This window comes from Cetorhinus maximus, chromosome 8, assembly GCF_964194155.1.
Source record: "Cetorhinus maximus chromosome 8, sCetMax3.hap1.1, whole genome shotgun sequence".
Classification (NCBI taxonomy): domain Eukaryota; kingdom Metazoa; phylum Chordata; class Chondrichthyes; order Lamniformes; family Cetorhinidae; genus Cetorhinus; species Cetorhinus maximus.
In genome coordinates this window covers 47,221,614-47,234,011 of record NC_135886.1, presented here as the reverse complement: position 1 = coordinate 47,234,011, position 12,398 = coordinate 47,221,614, and positions in this window count along the sequence as shown.

Here is a 12,398-nt window from a genome sequence, read left to right as displayed (position 1 = left end):
CAGAGTGAGCAGAGACAGCAGAGTGAGCAGAGACAGCAGAGTGATTAGAGACAGCTGAGTGAGCAGAGAGAGCAGAGTGAGCAGATTGAGCAGAGACAGCAGAGAGAGCAGAAACAGCAGAGACAGCAGAGTGAGCAGAAACAGCAGAGTGAGCAGAGACAACAGAGTGAGCAGAAACAGCAGAGACAACAGAGTGAGCAGAAACAGCAGAGTGAGCGGAGACAGCAGAGACAGTAGAGTGAGCAGAGACAGCACAGTGAGCAGACACAGCAGAGTGAACAGAGACAGCAGAGTGAGCAGAGACAGAGACAGCAGAGACAGCAGAGTGAGCAGAGACAGCAGAGTGAACAGAGACAGCAGAGTGATTAGAGACAGCTGAGTGAGCAGAGAGAGCAGAGTGAGCAGATTGATCAGAGACAGCAGAGAGAGCAGAAACAGCAGAGACAGCAGAGTGAGCAGAAACAGCAGAGTGAGCAGAGACAACAGAGTGAGCCGAAACAGCAGAGACAGCAGAGTGAGCAGAAACAGCAGAGTGAGCGGAGACAGCAGAGACAGTAGAGTGAGCAGAGACAGCACAGTGAGCAGACACAGCAGAGTGAGCAGAGACAGCAGAGTGAGCAGAAACAGCAAGGAAAGCAGAGACAGCAGAGTGAGCAGAGACGGCAGAATAACAGAGTGAGCAGAGACAGCAAAGTGAGCAACGTGAGCAGAGACAGCAGAGTGAGCAGAGACAGCAGAGTGAGCAGAGTGAGCAGAGTGAGCAGACACAAAAGAGTGAGCAGAGTGAGCAGAGTGAGGATACACTGCATAGTGAGCAGAGACAGCAGAGTGAGCAGAAACAGCAGAGACAGCAGAGACAGCAGAGTGAGCAGAAACAGCAAAGTGAGCAGAGACAGCAGAGTGAGCAGAAACAGCAGAGACATCAAAGACAGCAAAGTGAGCAGAGACAGCAGAGTGAGCAGAAACCGCAGAGTGAGCAGAGACAGAAGAGTGGGCAGAAATAGCAGAGTGAGCGGAGACAGCTGAGTGAGTATAGACAGCAGAGTGAGCAGAATCAGCAGAGTGAGCAGAGACAGCAAAGTGAGCAGAGACAGCAGAGTCAGCAGAGTGAGCAGAGACAGCAGAGACAGCAGAGTGAGTAGAGACAGCAGAGACAGCAGAGTAAGCAGAGACAGCAGAAATAGCAGATTGAGCAGAGACAGCAGAGAGAGCAAAGTGAGCAGAGACAGCAGAGTGAGCAGAGACAGCAGAAATAGCAGAGTGAGCAGAGACCGCAGAGTGAGCAAAGCGAGCAGAGACTGCAGAGTGAGCAGAGACAGCAGAGTGAGCGGAGTGAGCAGAGTGAGCAGACACAAAAGAGTGAGCAGAGTGAGCAGAGTGAGCATACACTGCATAGTGAGCAGAGACAGCAAAGTGAGCAGAGACAGCAGAGTGAGCAGAAACAGCTGAGACAGCAGAGACAGCAGAGTTAGCAGAAACAGCGAAGTGAGCAGAGACAGCAGAGTGAGCAAAAACAGCAGAGACAGCAAAGACAGCAGAGTGAGCAGAGACAGCAGAGTGAGTAGAAACAGCAAGGAAAGCAGAGACAGCAGAGTGAGCATAGACGGCAGAATAACAGAGTGAGCAGAGACAGCAAAGTGAGCAGAGACAGCAGAGTGAGCAGAGACAGCAGAGTGAGCAGAGGGAGCAGAGTGAGCAGACACAAAAGAGTGAGCAGAGTGAGCAGAGTGAGCATACACTGCATAGTGAGCAGAGAGAGCAAAGTGAGCAGAGACAGCAGAGTGAGCAGAAACAGCAGAGACGGCAGAGACAGCAGAGTGATCAGAAACAGGAAAGTGAGCATAGACAGCAGAGTGAGCAGAAACAGCAGAGACAGCAAAGACAGCAGAGTGAACAGAGACAGCAGAGTGAGCAGAAACAGCAGAGTGAGCAGAGACAGCAGAGTGAGCAGAAATAGCAGCGTGAGCGGAGAGAGCAGAGTGAGTATAGGCAGCAGTGTGAGCAGAGACAGCAGAGACAGCAGAGTGAGCAGAGACAGCAGAGTGAGCAGACACAGCAGAGTGAGCAGAGACAGCAGAGTGAGCAGAAACAGCAGAGAGAGCAGAGACAGCAGATTGAGCAGAAACAGCAGAGTGAGCAGAGACAGCAGACTGAGCAGAAATAGCAGAAACAGCAGAGGCAGCAGAGTGAGCAGAGGCAGCAGAAATAGCAGAGTGAGCAGAGACAGCAGAGTGAGCAAAGTGAGCATCAACAGCAGAGTTAGCGGAGACAGCAGAGTCTGCAGAGTGAGCGAAGACAACAGAGTGAGCAGAGACAGCAGAGCCTGCAGAAACAGGAGAGTGAGCAGAGTCGGCAGAGTCTTCAGAGACAGCAGAGTGATCAGACGCAGCAGGAACAGCAGAGTGAGTAGACACAGCAGAGTGAGCAGAGACAGCAGTGTGAGCAGACACAGCAGAGTGAACAGCGACAGCAGAGTGAGCAGAGTCAGCAGAGTGAGCAGAGACAGCAGAGTGAGCAGAGTGAGCAGAGTGAGCAGACACAGCAGAGTGAGTAGAGTGAGTAGAGTGAACAGAGAACGCAGAGTGAGCAGACACAGCAGAGTGAGCAGAGACAGCATAGTGAGCAGAGTCAGCAGAGTGAACAGAGACAGCAGAGACAGCAGATTCAGCAGAGACAGCAGACTGAACATAGTGAGCAGAGACAGCAGAGTGAGCAGAGACAGCAGTGTGAGCAGATTCAACAGAGACAGCAGAAATGGCAGAGTGAGCAGAGACAGCAGAGACAGCAGGGAATGCAGAGTGAATAGAGACAGCAGAAAGAACAGAGTGAGCAGAGACAGCAGAGACAGCAGATATAGCAGAGTGAATAGAGACAGCAGAAAGAGCAGAGTGAGCAGAGACAGCAGAGTGAACAGAGACAGCAGAAACAGCAGATTGAGCAGATTCAGACGAGACAGCAGAGTGAACAGAGACAGCAGAGTGAACAGAGACAGCAGAGTGAACAGAGACAGCAGAGTGAGCAGAGACAGCAGATTCAGCAGAGTGAGCAGAGACAGCAGAAATAGCAGAGTGAGCAGAGACAGCAGAGTGAGCAAAGTGAGCAGAGACAGCAGAGTGAGCGGACACAGCAGAGTGAGCAGATACAGCAGAGACAGTAGAGCCTGCAGACTGAACAGAGTGAGCAGATACAGCAGAGACAGCAGAGACAGCAGGGTCACCAGAGTGAGTAGCGTCAGCAAAGACAGCAGAGAAAGCAGAGTGAGCAGAAACAGCAGAGTGAGCAGAGACAGCAGAGAAAGCAGAGCCAGCAGAGTGAACAGAGTGAGCAGATTTCGCAGAGACAGCAGAGACAGCAGAGTGAGTATAGACAGCAGAGTTAGCAGAGACAGCAGAGACAGTAGAGTGAGCAGAGACAGCACAGTGAGCAGACACGGCAGAGTGAGCAGAGACAGCAGAGTGAGCAGAAACAGTAAGGAAAGCAGAGACAGCAGAGTGAGCAGAGACGGCAGAATAACAGAGTGAGCATAGACAGCAAAGTGAGCAACGTGAGCAGAGACAGCAGAGTGAGCAGAGACAGCAGAGTGAGCAGAGTGAGCAGAGTGAGCAGACACAAAAGAGTGAGCAGAGTGAGCAGAGTGAGGATACACTGCATAGTGAGCAGAGACAGCAGAGTGAGCAGAAACAGCAGAGACAGCAGAGACAGCAGAGTGAGCAGAAACAGCAAAGTGAGTATAGACAGCAGAGTGAGCAGAGATAGCAGAGACAGCAGAGTGAGCAGAGACAGAGACAGCAGAGACAGCAGAGTGAGCAGAGACAGCAGAGTGAGCAGAGACAGCAGAGACAGCAGAGTGATTAGAGACAGCTGAGTGAGCAGAGAGAGCAGAGTGAGCAGATTGAGCAGAGACAGCAGAGAGAGCAGAAACAGCAGAGACAGCAGAGTGAGCAGAAACAGCAGAGTGAGCAGAGACAACAGAGTGAGCAGAAACAGCAGAGACAACAGAGTGAGCAGAAACAGCAGAGTGAGCGGAGACAGCAGAGACAGTAGAGTGAGCAGAGACAGCACAGTGAGCAGACACAGCAGAGTGAACAGAGACAGCAGAGTGAGCAGAGACAGAGACAGCAGAGACAGCAGAGTGAGCAGCGACAGCAGAGTGAACAGAGACAGCAGAGACAGCAGAGTGATTAGAGACAGCTGAGTGAGCAGAGAGAGCAGAGTGAGCAGATTGATCAGAGACAGCAGAGAGAGCAGAAACAGCAGAGACAGCAGAGTGAGCAGAGACAGCAGAGTGAGCAGAAACAGCAAGGAAAGCAGAGACAGCAGAGTGAGCAGAGACGGCTGAATAACAGAGTGAGCAGAGACAGCAAAGTGAGCAAAGTGAGCAGAGACAGCAGAGTGAGCAGAGACAGCAGAGTGAGCAAAGTGAGCAGCGACAGCAGAGTTAGCGGAGACAGCAGAGACAGCAGAGTGAGCAGAAATAGCAGAGACAGCAGAGATAGCAGAGACAGCAGATACAGCAGAGTGAACAGAGACAGCAGAGTGAACAGAGATAGCAGAAATAGCAGAGTGAGCAGAGACTGCAGAGTGTGCAGAGTGAGCAGAGACAGCAGAGTGAGCGGAGACAGCAGTGTGAGTAGAGACAGCAGACTGAGCAGAGACAGCAGAGTCAGCAGAGACAGCAGAGTGAGCAGTGACAGCAGAGTGAGCAGAGACAGCAGAGACAGCAGATTCAGCAGAGACAGCAGAGTGAGCAGAGACAGCAGAAACAGCAGAGTGAGCGGAGACAGCAATGTGAGTAGAGACAGCAGAGTTAGCAGAGACAGCAGAGTCAGCTGAGACAGCAGAGTGAGCAGAGACAGCAGAGTCAGCAGAGACAGCAGAGTGAGCAGAGACAGCAGAGTGAGCAGAGACAGCACAGACAGCAGATTCAGCAGAGACAGCAGAGTGAGCAGAGGCAGCAGAAATAGCAGAGTGAGCAGAGACAGCAGAGTGAGCAAAGTGAGCAGCGACAGCAGAGTGAGCAGAGACAGCAGAGTGATCAGAGTGAGCAGAGACAGCAGAGTGAGCAGAGTGAGCAGACACAGCAGAGTGAGCGGAGACATCAGAGTGAGCAGAGGCAGCAGCGTGAGCAGAAACAGCAGAGTGAGCAGAGACAGCAGAGTGAGCAGAAACAGCAGAGACAGCAGAGTGAGCAGAAATAGCAGAGACAGCAGAGCCAGCAGAGTGTGCAGAAACAGTAGAGTGAGCAGAGACAGCAGAGTGAGCAGAAACAGCAGAGACAGCAGAGTGAGCAGAGATAGCAGAGACAGCAGAGTGAGCAGAGACAGAGACAGCAGAGACAGCAGAGTGAGCAGAGACAGCAGAGTGAGCAGAGACAGCAGAGACAGCAGAGTGATTAGAGACAGCTGAGTGAGCAGAGAGAGCAGAGTGAGCAGATTGAGCAGAGACAGCAGAGAGAGCAGAAACAGCAGAGACAGCAGAGTGAGCAGAAACAGCAGAGTGAGCAGAGACAACAGAGTGAGCAGAAACAGCAGAGACAACAGAGTGAGCAGAAACAGCAGAGTGAGCGGAGACAGCAGAGACAGTAGAGTGAGCAGAGACAGCACAGTGAGCAGACACAGCAGAGTGAACAGAGACAGCAGAGTGAGCAGAGACAGAGACAGCAGAGACAGCAGAGTGAGCAGAGACAGCAGAGTGAACAGAGACAGCAGAGACAGCAGAGTGATTAGAGACAGCTGAGTGAGCAGAGAGAGCAGAGTGAGCAGATTGATCAGAGACAGCAGAGAGAGCAGAAACAGCAGAGACAGCAGAGTGAGCAGAAACAGCAGAGTGAGCAGAGACAACAGAGTGAGCCGAAACAGCAGAGACAGCAGAGTGAGCAGAAACAGCAGAGTGAGCGGAGACAGCAGAGACAGTAGAGTGAGCAGAGACAGCACAGTGAGCAGACACAGCAGAGTGAGCAGAGACAGCAGAGTGAGCAGAAACAGCAAGGAAAGCAGAGACAGCAGAGTGAGCAGAGACGGCTGAATAACAGAGTGAGCAGAGACAGCAAAGTGAGCAAAGTGAGCAGAGACAGCAGAGTGAGCAGAGACAGCAGAGTGAGCAAAGTGAGCAGCGACAGCAGAGTTAGCGGAGACAGCAGAGACAGCAGAGTGAGCAGAAATAGCAGAGACAGCAGAGATAGCAGAGACAGCAGATACAGCAGAGTGAACAGAGACAGCAGAGTGAACAGAGATAGCAGAAATAGCAGAGTGAGCAGAGACTGCAGAGTGTGCAGAGTGAGCAGAGACAGCAGAGTGAGCGGAGACAGCAGTGTGAGTAGAGACAGCAGACTGAGCAGAGACAGCAGAGTCAGCAGAGACAGCAGAGTGAGCAGTGACAGCAGAGTGAGCAGAGACAGCAGAGACAGCAGATTCAGCAGAGACAGCAGAGTGAGCAGAGACAGCAGAAACAGCAGAGTGAGCGGAGACAGCAATGTGAGTAGAGACAGCAGAGTTAGCAGAGACAGCAGAGTCAGCTGAGACAGCAGAGTGAGCAGAGACAGCAGAGTCAGCAGAGACAGCAGAGTGAGCAGAGACAGCACAGACAGCAGATTCAGCAGAGACAGCAGAGTGAGCAGAGGCAGCAGAAATAGCAGAGTGAGCAGAGACAGCAGAGTGAGCAAAGTGAGCAGCGACAGCAGAGTTAGCGGAGACAGCAGAGTCAGCAGAGTGAGCAGAGTGAGCAGAGTGAGCAGAGACAGCAGAGTGATCAGAGTGAGCAGAGACAGCAGAGTGAGCAGAGTGAGCAGACACAGCAGAGTGAGCGGAGACATCAGAGTGAGCAGAGGCAGCAGCGTGAGCAGAAACAGCAGAGTGAGCAGAGACAGCAGAGTGAGCAGAAACAGCAGAGACAGCAGAGTGAGCAGAAATAGCAGAGACAGCAGAGCCAGCAGAGTGTGCAGAAACAGTAGAGTGAGCAGAGACAGCAGAGTGAGCAGAAACAGCAGAGACATCAGAGTGAGCAGAGACAGCAGTGTCAGCAGAGTGAGCAGAGACAGCAGAGACAGCAGAGTGAGCAGAAATAGCAGAGACAGCAGAGCCAGCAGAGTGTGCAGAAACAGTAGAGTGAGCAGAGACAGCAGAGTGAGCAGAAACAGCAGAGACATCAGAGTGAGCAGAGACAGCAGTGTCAGCAGAGTGAGCAGAGACAGCAGAGTGAGCAGAAAGAGCAGAGTGAGCAGAGACAGCAGAGTAAGCAGAGACCGCTGAGTAAGTAGAGTGAGCAGACACAGCAGAATGAGTAGAGACAGCAGAGTGAGCAGACACAACTGAGTGAGCAGGGACAGCAGAGTGAGCAGAAATAGCAGAGACAGCAGAGACAGCAGAGTGAGCAGAAACAGCAGAGTGAGCAGAGACAGCAGAGTGAGCAGAAACAGCAGAGACAGCAGAGTGAGCAGAGACAGCAGTGTCAGCATAGTGAGCAGAGACAGCAGAGTGAGCAGAAACAGCAGAGTGAGCAGAGACAACAGAGTGAGCAGAGACCGCTGAGTGAGTAGAGTGAGCAGACACAGCAGAGTGAGCAGAGACAGCAGAGTGAGCAGACACATCTGAGTGAGCAGGGACAGCAGAGTGAGCAGAGTGAGCAGAGTGAGCAGAGACAGCAGAGTGTGCAGAGTGAGCAGAGTGAGCAGACACAGCAGAGTGAGCAGAGTGAGCAGACACAGCAGAGTCAGCAGAGACATCAGAGTGATCAGAGGCACCAGCGTGAGCAGAAACAGCAGAGTGAGCAGAGACAGCAGAGTGAGCAGAAACAGCAGAGACAGCAGAGTGAGCATAGACAGCAGAGTGAGCAGAAACAGCAGAGACAGCAGAGTGAGCAGATTGAGCAGATATAGCAGAGACAGCAGAGTGAGCAGAGACAGCTGAGTGAGCAGAAATAGCAGAGACAGCAGACTGAGCAGAAACAGCAGAGTGAGCAGGGACAGCAGAGCCAGCAGATTGAGCAGATTCAGCAGAGACCGCAGAGACAGCAGAATGTGCAGATTCAGCAGAGACAGCAGAGACAGCAGAGCGAGCAGATTCAGCAGATACAGCAGAGGCAGCACAGTGAGCAGAAACAGCAGAGTGAGCAGAGACAGCAGAGACAGCAGAGTGAACAGAGTCAGCAGAGATGGCAGAGTGAGCAGATTTAGCAGAAACAACAGAGACAGCAGAGACAGCAGAGTGAGCAGAGTCAGCAGAGACAACAGAGACAACAGAGTGAGAACATTCAGCAGAGACAGCAGAGTGAACAGAGACAGTAGAAATAGCAGAGACGGCACAGTGAGCAGAGTCAGCAGAGACAGCAGAGACAGCAGAGTCAGCAGATACAGCAGAGACAGCAGAGTGAACAGAGACAGCAGTGACAGCAGAGTGAGCAGAGACAGCAGAGACAGCTGAGGGATTAGAGATAGCAAAGCGAGCAGAGACAGCAGAGTGAACAGAAAGAGCAGAGTGAGTAGAGACAGCAGAGACAGCAGAGTGAGCTGAGACAGCAGAGCGAGCAGAGTCAGCAGAGCCAGCAGAGTGAGCAGAGTCAGCAGAGTGAGCAGAAACAGCAGAGACAGCACAGTGAGCAGAACCAGCAGAGACAGCACAGTGAGCAGAAAGAGCAGAGACAGCACAGTGAGCAGAAACAGCTGAGACAGCAGAGACAGCAGAGATATTACAGACAGCAGATACGGCAGAGACAGCAGAAACAGCAGAGTGAGCTGAGACAGCAGAGACAGCAGAGTGAACAGGGTCGGCAGATTGAGCAGATTGAACAGAGACAGCAGAGAGAGCAGAGTGTGCAGAGACAGCAGAGTCAGCAGATTGAGCAGAGTGAGCAGAGTCAGCAGATTGAGCAGAGTGAGCAGAGTCAGCAGATTGAGCAGAGTGAACAGAGACAGCAGAGACAGCAGAGTGAGCAGAGACAGCAGAGTGAGCAGAAACAGCAGAGACAGCAGACTGAGCAGAAATAGCAGAGACAGCAGAGACAGCAGAGTGAGCAGAAACAGCAGAGTGAGCAGAGACAGCAAAGTGTACAGAAACAGCAGAGACAGCAGGGACAGCAGAGTGAACAGAGACAGCAGAGTCAACAAAGACAGCAGAAATAGCAGAGGTAGCAGAGAGAGCAGAGACAGCAGGGAAAGCAGAGTCATTAGAGACAGCGAAAGAGCAGAGTGAGCAGAGAGAACAGAGACAGCAGATACAGCTGAGTGAATAGAGACAGCAGAAAGAGCAGATTGAGCAGAGACAGCAGGGTCAGCAGAGACAGCAGAGTGAACAGAGACAGCAGAGTGAGTATAGAAGCAGAGTGAGCAGAGACAGCAGAGACAGCAGAGACAGCAAAGTGAGCAGAGACAGCAGAGACAGCAGAGTCAGCAGAGAGAGAGCAGAGACAGCAGAGACAGCAGAGACAGCAGACTGAACAGATTCAGCAGTGTGAACAGAGACAGCAGAGTGAACAGAGACAGCAGAGACAGCAGATTCAGCAGAGACAGCAGACTGAACAGAGACAGCAGAAACAGCAGAATGAGCAGAGACAGCAGTGTGAGCAGATTCATCAGAGACAGCAGAAATAGCAGAGTGAGCAGAGACAGCAGAGACAGCAGAGACAGCAGGGAAAGCAGAGTGAATAGAGACAGCAGAGAGTGGAGAGTGAGCAGAGACCGCAGGGTCAGCAGAGACAGCAGAGTGAACAGAGATAGCAGAAACAGCAGAATGAGCAGATTCAGAAGAGACAGCAGAGTGAACAGAGACAGCAGAGTGAACAGAGACAGCAGAGTGAGCAGAGATGGCAGAGACAGCAGAGACTGCAGGGAAAGCAGAGTGAATAGAGACAGCAGAAGGAGCAGAGTGAGCAGAGAGAGCAGAGACAGCTGATATAGCAGAGTGAATAGAGACAGCAGAAAGAGCTGATTGAGCAGAGACAGCAGGGTCAGCAGAGACAGCAGAGTGAACAGAGACTGCAGAAACAGCAGAATGAGCAGATTCAGAAGAGACAGCAGAGTGAACAGAGACAGCAGAGTGAGTATAGACAGCAGAGTGAGCAGAGACAACAGAGTGAGCAGAAACAGCTGAGACAGCCTGAGACTGCAGAGTGAGCAGAGACAGCAGAGACAGCAGAGTCAGCAGAGAGAGAGCAGTGACAGCAGAGACAGCAGAGACAGCAGAGTGAACAGAGACAGCAGAGTGAACAGAGACAGCAGAGGCAACAGAGAAAGCAGAGTGAACAGAGACAGCAGAGACAGCAGATTCAGCAGAGACAGTAGACTGAACAGAGACAGCAGAAACAGCAGAGTGAGCAGAGACAGCAGTGTGAGCAGATTCCTCAGAGACAGCAGAAATAACAGAGTGAGCACAGACAGCAGAGACAGCAGAGACAGCACGGAAAGCAGTGTGAATAGAGACAGCAGAAAGAGCAGAGTGAGCAGAGACAGCAGAGACAGCAGATATAGCAGAGTGAATAGAGACAGCAGAAAGAGCAGAGTGAGCAGAGACAGCAGGGTCAGCAGAGACAGCAGAGTGAACAGAGACAGCAGAAACAGCAGAATGAGCAGATTCAGAAGAAACAGCAGAGTGACCAGAGACAGCAGAGTGAACAGAGACAGCAGAGTGAACATAGACAGCAGAGTGAGCAGAGACAGCAGATTCAGCAGAGTGAGCAGAGACAGCAGAAATAGCAGAGTGAGCAGAGATAGCAGAGTGAGCAAAGTGAGCAGAGACAGCAGAGTGAGCGGAGACAGCAGAGTGAGTAGAGACAGCAGAGTGAGCAGAGACAGCAGAGTGAGCAGAGTCAGCAGAGACAGTAGAGCCAGAATAGTGAACAGAGTGAGCAGATTTAGCAGAGACAGCAGAGTGATCAGAAACAGCAGAGTGAGCAGATTCAGCAGAGATAGCAGAGACAGCAGAGTGCGCATAAACAGCAGAGTGAGCAGAGACAGCAGAGAAAGCAGAGCCTGCAGAGTGAGCAGTTTTAGCAGAGACAGCAGATACAGCAGAGACACTACAGTGAGCAGAGTCAGCAGAGACAATAGAGACAGCAGAGTGAGCAGATTCAGCAGAGAGAGCAGAGTGAACTGAGACAGCAGAAACAGCAGAGACAGCAAAGTGAGCAGAGTCAGCAGAGACAGCAGAGACAGCAGAGTGAACAGAAACAGCAGAGTGAGTAGAGACAGCAGAGACAGCAAAGTGAAGAGACACAGCAGAGTGAGCAGAGACAGCGGAGCCAGCAGAGTGAGCAGAAGCAGCAGAGAAAGCACAGTGAGCAGAAATAGCGGAGACAGCAGAGAGATTAGAGACAGCAGATACGACAGCAGAGTGAGCTTTGACAGCAGAGACAGCAGAGTCAGCAGAGTCAGCAGATTGAGCAGAGTGAGCAGAGACAGCAGAGTGAGCAGAGACAGCAGAGATAGCAGAGTGATTAGAGATAGCAGAGTCAGCAGAGTGAGCAGAAACAGTGGAGACAGCACAGTGAGCAGAAGCAGCAGAGAAAGCACAGTGAGCAGAAATAGCAGAGACAGCAGAGTGATTAGAGACAGCAGATACGACAGCAGAGTGAGCTGTGACAGCAGAGACAGCAGAGTCAGCAGAGTCAGCAGATTGAGCAGAGTGAGCAGAGACAGCAGAGTGAGCAGAGACAGCAGAGATAGCAGAGTGATTAGAGATAGCAGAGTCAGCAGAGTGAGCAGAGTGAGCAGACTCAGCAGTGTGAGCAGAGACAGCAGAGTGAGCAGAAACAGTAGAGACAGCACAGTGAGCAGAAGCAGCAGAGAAAGCACAGTGAGCAGAAATAGCAGAGACAGCAGAGAGATTAGAGACAGCAGATACGACAGCAGAGTGAGCTGTGACAGCAGAGACAGCAGAGTCAGCAGAGTCAGCAGATTGAGCAGAGTGAGCAGATTGAGCAGAGTGAGCAGATACAGCAGAGATAGCAGAGTGATTAGAGATAGCAGAGTCAGCAGAGTGAGCAGAGTCAGCAGTGTGAGCAGAGACAGCAGAGTGAGCAGAGTCAGCAGAGACAACAGAGACAGCAGAATGAGCAGATTCAGCAGAGTGAACAGAGACAGCAGAAACAGCAATGACAGCTCAGTGAGCACAGTCAGCAGAGACAGCAGAGACAGCAGAGTCAGCAGATACAGCAGAGACAGCAGAGTGAACAGAGACAGCAGAGACAGCAGAGTGATTAAAGACAGCAAAGCGAGCAGAGACAGCGGAGCGAACTGAAACAGCAGAGTGAGTAGAGACAGCAGAGACAGCAGAGTGAGCAGAGACAGCAGAGACAGCAGAGCCAGCAGAGACAGCAGAGACAGCAGAGTGAGCAGAGTCAGCAGAGACAGCAGAGACAGCACGGTGAGCAGAGTCAGCAGAGACAGCTCAGTGAGCAGAATCAGCAGA